Source organism: Phocoena sinus, chromosome 4, assembly GCF_008692025.1.
Source record: "Phocoena sinus isolate mPhoSin1 chromosome 4, mPhoSin1.pri, whole genome shotgun sequence".
Lineage (NCBI taxonomy): Eukaryota > Metazoa > Chordata > Mammalia > Artiodactyla > Phocoenidae > Phocoena > Phocoena sinus.
In genome coordinates this window covers 1840335-1853384 of record NC_045766.1, presented here as the reverse complement: position 1 = coordinate 1853384, position 13050 = coordinate 1840335, and positions in this window count along the sequence as shown.

The following is a 13050-nucleotide window of genomic DNA, read 5'->3' as shown; positions in this document are numbered from 1 at the left end:
AAGTTAAGGCTATTAATTTTGAGTAACGTGTAGTTCTTGATCATGGTGTTTTTCAAAAGAAATTTCTTTTGTCTGGAATTATGCTTTTGTAAAGGGGAAGAGTGCTCCTGGATTTAATGCCCCACTTTTATTTTCATAAAAATTTCATGACAGGGGCTTCCCTGGTGGCGCAGTGGTTGAGAGTCCGCCTGCCGATGCAGGGGACACGGGTTCGTGCCCCGGTCTGGGAGGATCCCACATGCCGCGGAGCGGCTGGGCCCGTGAGCCATGGCCGCTGAGCCTGCGCGTCCGGAGCCTGTCCTCCGCAACGGGAGAGGCCACAACAGTGAGAGGCCCGCGTAACGCATAAAAAAAAAAAAAAAAAAAAAAAAAAAAAAAAAAAAAAAAAAAAAAAAAAAAATTTCATGACATTGAGTGACCAAGTTTCTTAATCCTTACAAAGGCCATAATTATACACTATAAAAGTATATTAAAAATATAAAACTACATTTAAAAACTATATATTTATTTCGATAAAATGTTTTGGGTACAAAATTAATACTTGATAACTTGATGTGGTCATTCCTTTTCTGGGTCTTCCATTTCTTGTACTCAATAAAATCTTAAAACCAGAAGGGGCTTCTATCCAGAAAATACCACAACAGAACCATAGAACACCATGTGCTGAGAAATTTTGATGAGTTTTTTTCCTTGAGGAAAGTCTTCTATGGTCAAATAACTTTGACGAATTTTGGTTTAAACAAAACTTGAAAATAACTACAGGGCTTTTAAGAACCTTTACTTTATAATTTGCATTGTGAATTGCCAAGAAGAAATTTGTAGAATTCAGACTTCCAGCACATACTTATTATGGAACCTCTTTATTTTCCCAGAGGCATCTCTTAGAACTAGGGGAAAATGAAAAGTTAGTACAACTTCCTTCATTGGACAAATAGAGGAAGTAAAGACTTTAGACCTCATGGATTATTTGGTGTTGTATGACCTTGAAAAGAGATTATTTTTCCCTTTGGAGTGGACAGGTATGGGGTTAGGAGTCAAGCCCAGAGTTTGGATGCCTGCTCTGTTAGCTGGTGGGCTGGGCACCCTTGGACGTTTCTGTAGCTCTGATGCTTCATCACTGCACTGGGGCCTTGCTCCCTCTCCTGCCCAACTCATAGGATTGTTGTCAGCAAGTGAGAAAGTGCTTGTGAAATAGCCTTGCAAACGGTGAAGCACAAACAATTTCAGAACATTTTTATCATGAGAATGATAAGTACAATTAGACAACAGCCTTGGTAATTACTATTTCTATGATTACATTAAGATACAAAATCTAATATACAGTAGGATTATACAGTATGATCACAGCAATGTCCAAAAATAACCCTTTGTATAGAACGAAAATATCAGAAGGCACAATGCACAATTGTTGACAGTGTTTTGTTTTGGTAAGGTTTGGGATGAGTACTTTTTTACACGTTTGCATTTTACATAATAATTGTAGTACACAGATTTCTTTTTCTGGTCAGCTCTATTTCCTAGGAATTCCTCCTTTCCCTAGGGTAGAAATCTGCTCCAACATGTTCAGCTTTAACTCCTGTTGCAAGATGGCTGCTGTGCTGCCAGGCCCTACCACTGCATTCCAGGCAGGAAGGACAGGGGGAACAGTGGAGAATCTATTTTTTGGAAGGGTTATGTGGGCGCAGGAAGGGAGGCCGTCCTTAGTAGAATTCTATTCACAATTCATTGGCCAGAATTATGTTTCATGACCATCTCTTTCTTGAGATGGCTTGGAAAATCAAATATTTAGCAATCTGACTTCTAGCAGTAGTTCTCAAAGTGTAGTCCTCAGACCAGCAGCAGCAGCATCACCTGGATCTTGTTAGAAATGTCAGTTCTGCTGTACCTGTGAACTTCTGTCAGGACCAGGACTTAATTTGTAGGACTCATTGAAAAATGAAAATGTGGAGCCCTTAGTTCAAAAATTATTTAAAATTTCAAGACAAAAACAGAAGAGCCTTAAACCAAGCAGGAGGCCCTGTGCCAAAAGTTCCCATGATCATGAAGCTGGCCTTACCTTCTGGAATGGAAAGAGTAACAAGCTTTCCAGATGCTTAGGTTTGAGAACCACTGAAGAAGATTTTGCAGCCTAGAATAGGTACTTTATTTCCCAGACCTTCCAGCCTCTTGAGAAACCTGCTGGGCTGTTTGTCGAAAGGTCCAGTCACTGGTCAGTCATGGGAGAGGCAGAACATTGCCTGATTTTCTTTGCCATTGGTGAAAAGCATCTCTTGACATCTTCCTCTCCCCTTGATTGGGGACAGAAGCCCAGTGGGATCTGAGTAGGACCCAGAGGAGCTTCTGCCAGCCAACAGCTGTGGCCGAGGATAAATTCCAGACTAATAGCCTGGGTAGTGTTGCTCCCTGATGAATGGTTGTTTCAAGGGGTAAAAAAAAATTGCAGATGAGCCTTAAATGAAAGTGAAATTAAAGTCATTTATCGCAGATCATTTGGAAATATCAACTCTCTTCTTAAAGAAGGAAAATATAATAAAGCTCCCTCATAAAGATATAAAATATTTAACATGTGACTTCTGCTTTGTACCAGCATTTCCTCTTAATGGTTCCATTATTTTGTTATGTTTAACCTCAATGAAAAATTTAGGAGGAAGGATGGGCAAATGTTTAACCCAAATCAGGATTTTTTTTTTGCCTGAAACCTGTGATTACATCATTAGCACATTTATATTGCAAGACATTTTTACGATATAAGCATTTTTTCATTTGGACAGCAACCATAATAAATTGAGATAAAATTCAGTCTTGATTGATGTTGTAAGTGTCATGTACAGGGCAAGTACCATCTGTTAAGTGTGGCTTGCCAGGGCAGCAATAATAGTAGCATTTGAATGTTTTTCTTATTAAGGAGAAAAATGGTCACGAACATTGGTTTGGTGGACTCCAAGGACGGCGTTGAATGGAAAATGCCTGCAGCATGTGTGACTCCTTCCCTGGCTTTAGGATGAAGGTGGTCCAAAGGCTGCAAGAATTGTTTTTCCTTTTTTAAAAATTAGGATTAACTATGACAGTTTGTGGAATGAAAGAGAGGGGCTGATTACAACATAATGGAGTGTACCATATTCATCTCTTTGAAATATGACCTCACCCGGCCTTTTCCATTTTACAATCGATTCTCTCATTCCCTTAATGAACCTTTGCATTCATGAGTCTTCCTTGGAAGTATGCACATGAAGTATTGCTGGAGCAAAGAATAATTGTCTGCCAAGTAAGTAAGAACAAAGTGCCTCTCTTGTCGTTCAGTTCAATAACATTAGAAACTGTTAATGCATCATGTTGAGCCCCATATTGTTTTGCTTAGTAATTATCTAATTTGCCAAAGCTTGCTTTAAGAAATATTTTTTGAAAACTGGTACAATAGAGTTGTTTGCCTGTTTCTCTGAAGATGAGATGAGAGGGCTGATGTAAATGCGTTTCAGCACAATTTTAGTTCTTAAAAATGTTGCTAAGTGGGTCTAATTTGAGCGAAGTAGCACATGCAGTTTGAACAGCCATACTGTGAAAGTGATGGTGTAATAAAATTATAGGGAAAAGTTGAATGCTGATAACAGAAAGAATGCAAAACAGTAAATAACTCTCTAGTTTTAAAATAATAACCCATTTACATAATTTGGAATACATGCGTACAAGTTTCATTGATCCAGTATTGGAAGACTAAAATATGATAGGTTTCTCCATAATCCAAGACTTAAAATATTCATCTTATCTTTTACTTTCTTCCCTCTACCAGCAGGAATTTATGTTCTGTTAAATATCTTAGGGATAAGACTCAGTGTAAATTGGTAAAAATCTTGGTGTGAATTGATGGCAGATGGCATGAAAAAGGAAAGAACAGGATCGAACCATGATTGTACATGTCATCCACAGAACAATCTCAAAGGCTGTGCCCTTTCCTGGTATGCTGGGACTAGAATTGCCCGTGTGTGATGGGATATTCAGTTGAGCCCAGGAGAATGATGGGTAGACACAAACCAATGAAATTAAGAATATCTTCAGGGGACTTCCGTCATAGTCCAGTGGTTAAGACTTTGCCCTTCCAGTGCAAGGGGCGTGGGTTGGATCCCTGGTTGGGGAACTAAGATCTCACATGCCATGCAGTGCAGCCAAAAAAAAAAAAAAAAAAAAGTATCTTGAAAGGAAATAAAAAGGATTGGGAAGTAGTGGGCATTATCATGGGGCCCTTATCTGAAAGAAAGAGAACAGAACGAGAAGAGAACAAAATCCAAAGTTATGGGGATTGAAAAATAATAGTAGGGCTTCCCTGGTGGCGCAGTGGTTGAGAGTCCGCCTGCCGATGCAGGGGACACGGGTTCGTGCCCCGGTCCGGGAAGATCCCACGTGCTGCGGAGCGGCTGGGCCCGTGAGCCATGGCCGTTGGGCCTGCGCGTCCGGAGCCTGTGCTCCGCAACGGGAGAGGCCACAGCAGTGAGAGGCCCGCATACTGCAAAAAAAATAATAATAATAAAAATAAGCACAATGTCACCAAAGCCTGTGATCACCAGTTCTTAAGACCATACATAAGAGATTTCAAATACTTGCCCAGCATGTCTGTCAGCTCCTCTCTCTTGTCCTAAGTCTTCTTAGGATGATGCCTGGGTCACCTTCCTTTGGGGAACCTCTTCTGATTGGCAGCGGGAGGGAGCAATTCCTCTCCAAGTTTTCACTTCTTTGGAAGCACCTTTAAACTATATAGTCATTAGGTGTTTATATGTGCCTTGCTGATATTTTGTTGAGCATTTACCAGGTGCTAAGTGTTTATACATATATCTTCATGTAACCCCTTAACTGTCCATATGAGATTGATGCTGTTCCTGAGATTCAAGAAGGTTACACACCTCGTTCAAGTTCCTATAGCTGGGAAGTAGCAGATCTAGAATTTGATCAGATTTACCGGTCGGTCCCCAGAGACGATGAACACTGCTTCCAAAACACTTCTCCTTCTTTCTGTTAGGCTTTTTTTTTTTTTTTTTTAATTTAGGCTGTGATGGGTCTCAGTTGTGGCACTTGGGATCTTTGTTGTGGCATGCAGGCTTCTTAGTTGCGGCATGCATGTGGCACCTAGTTCCCTGACCAGGAATTGAACCCAGACCCCCTACATTGGGAGGGCAGAGTCTTACCCACTGGACCACCAGGGAAGTCCCTTTGTTAGGTTTTATGTGTGGGGTGTGCCTCTCTACCTAACCTGTAAACCCTCTGGAGAAAGTAGATGAATGGAGCAAAAGTGTGAGTTTCCAGGGAATTGTTTCCTAGCCTCACATCCATCCTTAGTTGAAACCAGTTCTTCCCCAACTTTTTCCACTTTACAAAAGAAAGGAACACATCGGACACTCCAGAATCCTGCCCGTGCTCATTGGTAGAGCTTTGAGATTCAGCCATATTCTGTTGAGGACAGTCTGAGATGATAGAAATGGATAAATGGATAGAACTTTTGAATTTAAATATATTGTAGAGTCAAATGAGAATGAAGAGACTGTTCCGCAACCTCCCCTTTTCATCTCCTGACTTGTCCGCGATGGCTTAACTCCCTGCCCATCTGCCTCTCTCTCAGAAATAAAGTGTGTTCTGGTCACGTGAGGAATGTTTCTTACCATGTTTATTTGAAATGAAAAATGATAAAGTAAGTCAGTCTCATCTGGCTGATTGGTTTGACAGTGACTTTGCCATTCTAGTTATATGGTAGCCATTTTACATAAATTACAAGCACTAAATCTGTAGTTTAAAGGTTGGTTAGCACAAATACAAAGCACTTGATAAGATCAAAGTATTTTATCATCTTTATATTGGGAAGGGTGTTTTTAAGTTAATACTTGATTTTTCCAAATCTTTCAAAGTATGTTGAGAAAAATGAGGTATCCCTGAACAAGAAAGTAAGAGGCATAATTCATAGTCATTTGATAAGTCTTAGAAAAACCTTCTGAGATGCTTCCAAGGTTGACTAAAAAGCTTAAAGCTCCATCTCACTAAAATAAATTTTTAATACAGTTCCTCCTTATGTATAATAGCTATAAGAATTTTTTTTTTTTTTTTTTGGCCTTACGGCTTTCAGGATCTTAGTTCCCTGACCAGGGGTTGAACCCCAGCCCCCTGCAGTGGAAGCACAGCGTCCTAACCACTGGACTGCCAGGGAATTTCCAAGAGTTTTTAATATTTAATTTCAAAAATACGATAATAACTGTAATGATAATTCAACCCAAAAGAATTTTTGTTTTTTACAGTAGGATAGCCTTTGGACCACAGGAAATAAAATTAAAATGCACTGTGGTGGAGAAGTAGCATGAGACCACAAACATAAAAATATATTAAAACAAAATTCTGTGTGAACCAGGTTGCAGGAATGCAGTAGTCCAGGTCCGATGACCAAGAGCTTCTCTAAAATACTCAGTGTTTTGTGTAAATGATACATGTGTCTAAAAGCATTCAGATGATTTGACATATAGTATAACTGTAAAGTTATAGGCAGATTTTCAGCTGCGGGGTGGGGTGGGGGGTTGGCTCCTAATCCCCGCATTGTTCCAGGGTCAGCTGTGTATGCTTCATCTTTGTTCAAAATCCTTCCGACGTCCTGGACAGGTGATGTGATCAGGCTTTTCAGAAGGGGCCACCAAGGCCCAGGAACGCCCTGATTGACCGGAGGGATTTGCCCTGGGACTGAGCCCCAAACTGGAGGCAAAGGCTCAAATTCTCCTGGTCCTTCTCTTTGCTTATAAAACAGAAAAATAAAGGGGAAACTGGACCCAGAGTGACTTTTTAAAATGGCATCGATTAAGTAACCATGAAAATTACCAATAATGACAAACACTTGAAAAAAAAGTCAATATACTAATAAAATGTTAACAATGCAACTCTGAAGATGAGAGAATTCTCCAGTAAATCTCTGTTCAGGGCCTTGATCTTCAACTGGAATACATCATGTTTTCTGGTGAATTTTCAGGTCAGGGCTAGTAAAGGGAGCATATTTTGAGAAACATATTTTGTGTCTGGTAACACAGAGGAACCATGCATTTTAAAAGGCGATTTCAACTTAATTGCAAAAAAACAGACATTTAACTGCTACAATGTAAAATAGTTTTCGGGAGATGTCACGTTTTATAGTCTCTCTGGTACCAAAGTTGCAGGTCCTGGAAGTGAGAAGAGTGTTTCTGAAGGAATGCTACCACTCTGTCATTTGTTCTCCAGGTCACAGTTGCAGTCTGATTGTGAAGCTGCCCTCAGTTTCCATGTGTGTCTCGTGGAATCTTTTTCCTTAGGGTGGAGAAAAATCAAATGTTAATTCAAAAAAAACACTGCAAGTCCACTACCTAGGAATGAGTTCGTAAGTCCAATTTGTTCGTAAATCCAACAAACTTAGCCTAGGTACCCAACTAACACAATCAGCTATATAGTACTGTACTGTAATAGGTTTATAATACTTTTCACACAAATAATACATAAAAAACAAACAAATGCAAAAAATAAAGGAAACATTTTTAATCTTATAGTACAGTACCTTGAAAAGTACAGTAGTGCAGTACAACAGTTGGCACTTCCTAGCAGTACCAGCTACATCACTGCTGCTTTTGCACTTGCTTCCAGACATCCTGGGCTTAAAATAAACATACTGTACTACTGTACTCTGTACAGTACTATACAGTAAAGTACACAAAAGCACAACCACTTGTAGCGGATGCACACGACAGTGTACGCCAGACACAGGAACTAACTTACATGATTGGACATGCGAACCCACGTTCACGTCTTTGAACGTTCACAACTTGAAGGTTCGTATGTAGGGACTTACTGTCATAATATAGTTGGACGCTTTACTCTGGCGCTCACTAACTAAATGGGGGCCTATGGTTGAGCAAGTTCTTTAACTTTCCTCATCCCTGAAGTGCAAAAGGTGGCATTGACCTCCTAGGACTGTCTGAGGATTAAATGATGTAACGTGTGTTCTTCTGAGCCCTCTGAGAAGCAGACACCAAGATGAGATTAACCGTGCAAGGATGTCGTTGGGGAAAAAGCCTGTGAGAGACGGTGGGGAGGGAGCCTGGGAAAACGAAGAGGGCCAGAGACCAGGGAAGGATGGAGAGAACAAGGCTGGGGAAGCGGTGCCTCCAGGCCGTCTAAGAAAATCTCCACACAGCTGCGGGGTCCTGGCACCGGAACTGTCCCCGTTGCTGTAGGTTGTGAGGTGAATCTGTGGCTGCCACAGTATGTGAAGATGTCTGGCACGCAGCAGGTACCCTGCTCCAGTTTGTTTTTTGTACTTTTAGAATCATGGGTCATTCCTTCTTGGCTACAGTTAATTTTCTTAAGCCATATTTCCCTTTCTTTCTCTCTTTCTCTCTCTTTTTTTTTAAATTAAATTTAACCGAAGCGTCTACCACAGTGCTAACTTAGAGAACGGTGACTCTGTGATTTACTCATTTCACAGATGATAGCGTGAAAAGCTATCTCTTCCTACCCTGGGCCCTTGGAAGTTCCCGATTTGGTAGTTTCGGATGTGATTAGAATTGTAGTGAAAATGAGCTTTCTAAAACACAAATCCAATTGTATCTCTTCTTGTTTTTCTCGTTGTCTAAGGCTGGGTTTAGCACAGTCTGAAAAACTCTCTGCTTACTTTATGCCTCTGAGCACATCTGTTCTCACTCTGCTCATCTTTCTGCTCTGGTGATTTCGGTGATGGTACCCAGCAGTGACAGGCCGACTCACCTCTGACCACAGCCCCCTGCTCTTTGGGGATGCCCAGGTGGCATGGTTCTGGCCAGTGCAACACTGGGGGAGATTACTAGAGTGGGGCTTTTGGACACGCCTTCTTTTCTCCATTTGAAAAGAAAAAAAGAGTTTGGGCTGGCAAGCGTTTTGTCCTTGGCCCTTCTTTCCTTCCTCCCACTTGAAAGCTGGAGAAGCAGCAGTCATCTTGCGTGAGACAAGAACAAGGAACAGTCCTGCACCACAAGGATGGTAAATCCTAGACCTTGCTAGAGCCTGGATCCTTGAAAGCATCGCTGAGCCGTGGCATCAGCCAACTGATTAACATCTATTGATCAACATCCATTCATACCACTGAGTCAGGTTTTCTGTTACAAATGCACTCAGGACTATTTTACCATAGTTGTATTTCACTTATCAAAGCACTTAAGGCCCAGTGTTTTAATCGTTGGTTTCCTTGTCTGCACTGGACAAGACAGTGAATGCTCTGGTGACTTTTTGTATTCACTTAACCAGGCTTAAGTCATTGAGCTGAGCCCTGGGATATAGAAGGAAGCCCCCAGCCCCTCTCAGAGAATACACACATCTCAACAAAAATTAGACTGAAGAAATGAGTGTGGAGACAGCCTATCGAATGAGGATCTAATCTAGGCAAGGAGGAGTCATGGATACCTGAGTATAAGAATAGCCAGGTAGAGGGAGGGAGAGAAGGTAGTAAAGAATAAGTGCAAAGTTCTGGCAACCACTGTATTCAAAGAATTGCAAAAAGGTCACTGTAGCCAATGGATAGAGTTGGAAGAAAGCAGTGGTAATTGATGAAGAGGAACAGAAAAAGGGGGCCTTGAAGCTCATGAGATGGAGTTTGGACCCAATTTTATGCGCAGTGGTAAGTGTTGATGAGTGTTCTGCAGAGACGAGATAAAGGAGGGGGTATTGTAGTCCTATTTGTGTGTTACAAATCTTGCCATGGCTAGTAGCTGGGCAATGGTGCCAGGGGTGGGTATCCAGTAGAGAGGATTTTGTCAGACTCCAGGGAGAGATACTGGAGTTTGGGGGTACAATTACGAAAGTGGGTTTGGAGAATGGATGAGTACTAGTGTTTGGATTGACTGGATGTAAAAGGTGCAGGCAGAAGGAAAATCTAGAATGTGTTACAGATTTTTGGTGAAAATAGTGTAACAACCAGATTAAGGCATGCCATTGAAGACATTACAGTTCAGATTGTTGGATCAGAGATACCTGAAGGTGTATGGGAGTTCTAGCCTTTATAACCTTGTGATCTTGGCGAGGTTAACTCTTTGATCTTCAAGACTCCTTACCTGTAATGCTGCACTAACCATATACACCTCACAGGTAGTGTTGACAGGACTAAGTGAGACAATTTACAAGAAGCTTGGAGCATAGAAATAACATTTAGTGTTAATTATTATTATCGGGTCGGGTTAAGGGAAGGAAGAAAAAGAGGGCAGTTTTGTACGTGGTGAATTTGAGAGGCCAAAAGACCATCAAATGTAGATATCTGGTCAGAGTATTCAGGGCTGGCTAGAGATGTAGACTGGAATTGTATGTTCATTTAATCACCCAATATTTATGGAGCACCCACCCTACAATAAGTGTTATACTAGGCACTGGTGTGTTGATGGTATTTGAATCCAGGAGAAAACGACCATTGGCAAGCCCCAGAAGAACCAGAATGGGGGGTAGAGTAAAAGTTCTCAAACTAGTATCAGAATCACCTGGAGGGCTTGTTAACAAGTTTCCAAGGCTCCAGCCAAGAGATCTGATGCAGTAGGGTCTGAAGTAAGGGCTGAGATTCTGCATTTCTGAAAATCCCCTAGGTTGTGATGCTGATGCTACTGGTCTAGGGCCCACTCTTGGTGGTACCAGACTAGAAAAGAGACTTGGCTATAAGAAGATTGAGAGGGAAGAGATAAAGGGATATAGGGAGAGGCCAAGAAAACGAAAATTTTGGAAAGGAAGCAATAGGTATATCTGCTGCATGTTGCTGAGTGTGCTAAAAAGTCAAACTGAGTCAGAAACATTCCCTGGATTTAGTACAACGGGCAAGAAGAGCTGAGCAGAAGCATGGTAGCTGTGACTAGAGGAGTAGAGGAATGTGAGTAGTGATACAGGATGATGTATAGAGTCAGCTTAAGAAATTTGCTTCTTTCCTAAATAAACAGAGGCTTTAAACACATTTTTCCCAGAGTGCTTTGCTGGGGTAGAGAAACTGTATCTGAAAAGAAAGTTTCTTTGGGTAGATATCTGGTTAAACACTGTCTGAAATAAAGCTAAACATATTTGTTTTCAGCAACACTTCTTCATGCCTTTTATATGCAAATGAAGTTTGCACATTGCCAGTAGAGGAATCCAGTAAGCAGTGTTTTCCAAAATTATCTTACAATGAAATAATCTTCTCTGCGACTGTCTTGGGGACAGGTAGTCCAAGAACACCCCCTGGAAGTCATCCCTCTATAATTCTAAACCTTAGGGATGAGTGATCCAAGGAACTCCCTTTGGAATTGGTCTCTGTGCAGTTCTAAACCTGACTGTGGTTTATGGGGGTCACTGGGGAAGAAGGTCTTGTGTCTTTATCAGCCTCCCAGAAAAGCTTGGGAATTGAATGGGATTTTTTTCTGAACCTAGGACTGTGCATACGTCCTGTGCAGTATTACAGCATATTCCAAGTCTTTGCCTGATGGTCAGCTTGGAGATGAAATACTGATTCTTGTCCACGTATTTGGTCAAGTATACTTGGAGGTATACTTGGATTTTTATCATCAGAGTGATTGATATTTATGGTGTTTACTCCCTTAAATTCTTCCTTTAAAAAATTGTCTAAAGTTAAAGATAACCTCTGTGTAACATACAGTAGCTATATATATTAATGTTACTTCTTTTTTGCAAACACCTCTTTTCTTTTTCTTTTTCTTTTTTAAAATATGTAGCAGTAAAATCTATACTAGAAGAGACTGCAGTCACCATATGCTCTGCACATTGAAAGCCAATACATGAACGGCTTCAGTCAAGGAAAATCAATGAAGCAAGAAGCCTAACAATTTGGATCTTCTCTTTGATAAGACCAGTACGTGTGTGCAGCTTAGTTCAACATAATGAACAGAATTTAGCTGCTTTGGTTAGGAAATGCTTTCTTGAGGAGCAGAAATAAGGTCAAATCAAAGACCTTAGTGGGAGGAGGATAAATTGACTATATAAACACCAAGCCTTTTCTAGCTCTAAAATTCTGTAATTCTTGAGAAGTGGCGAGTTCTGTGTTTTTTGGCTAACATGAAAGTTAATTCACATTGTAGAGAAGATTTAGGGAAAAAAATAAAAAAGGAAATGCATTGATGTGTACTGCCTCTTACTAGGCTAACTCCATCTTACGTTTCTAGTCCTAGGAGCTGTCAGCAGTAACCTGTCAGCAAAAACCTATCAGCAGTAACCTATCAATCTAGTTGACTCACTATTGTTTGGGTAAAATGTGAATTTATTTTATTTCCATCTTCTGTAACCTCGACCCACACTCTGCTCTCTCAGATACCTCAACTGTCCATGTGCAACTCCCCATCATGATCTAGCCGAATCCTCAGTTTTCCACGAAGTGTTCATTTGCTGAGCACTTCAACAGAGAAGCACGCTATTGGTAATAGTGGTAACTAATCATTTGTATAGTCCATTAAACACATCAAAGCATCTTTACTCTTCAAGAAATCCTTCTTACTCTTCAAGATAACCCTGGGAAGTAAGTTATTATCATGATGGACTGTTTAAGGAGGAAGAAACCAAGTCTCCAAGAGATTAAATGCCAATAAGTTGTCGACTTGGACCCAAGTCAGGATTTATGCTACAAATTTTATACTCCATATTCTTATTACTTGCCTGTCTTTCCCCCCATAGAACTGTAAGGCACTTATTTATCCATTTATTCATTCAACAAATATTCGTTGATCCCCTACTCTATTCTGCTGTAATACATGTTTCTGTAATACACATTGACACATACACAATTGGTAAATAGGAGAGTGATGTCAAAACATGGCGATCATGGTGGGGGGGGATAAATTAGGAGTTTGGGATTAACATATGCACACTACTATATATAAAATAGGTAAAAAACAAGGATGTACTGTATAGTACAGTGAACTAAACACCTTACAATAACCTATAGTGGAAAATAATCTGAAAAAGAATGTGTGTGTGTGTGTGTGTGTGTGTGTGTGTGTGTGTGTATATACACACACACATATATATCTGAATCACTTTGCTGTATACTTGAAACTAACACAACATTGTAAATTA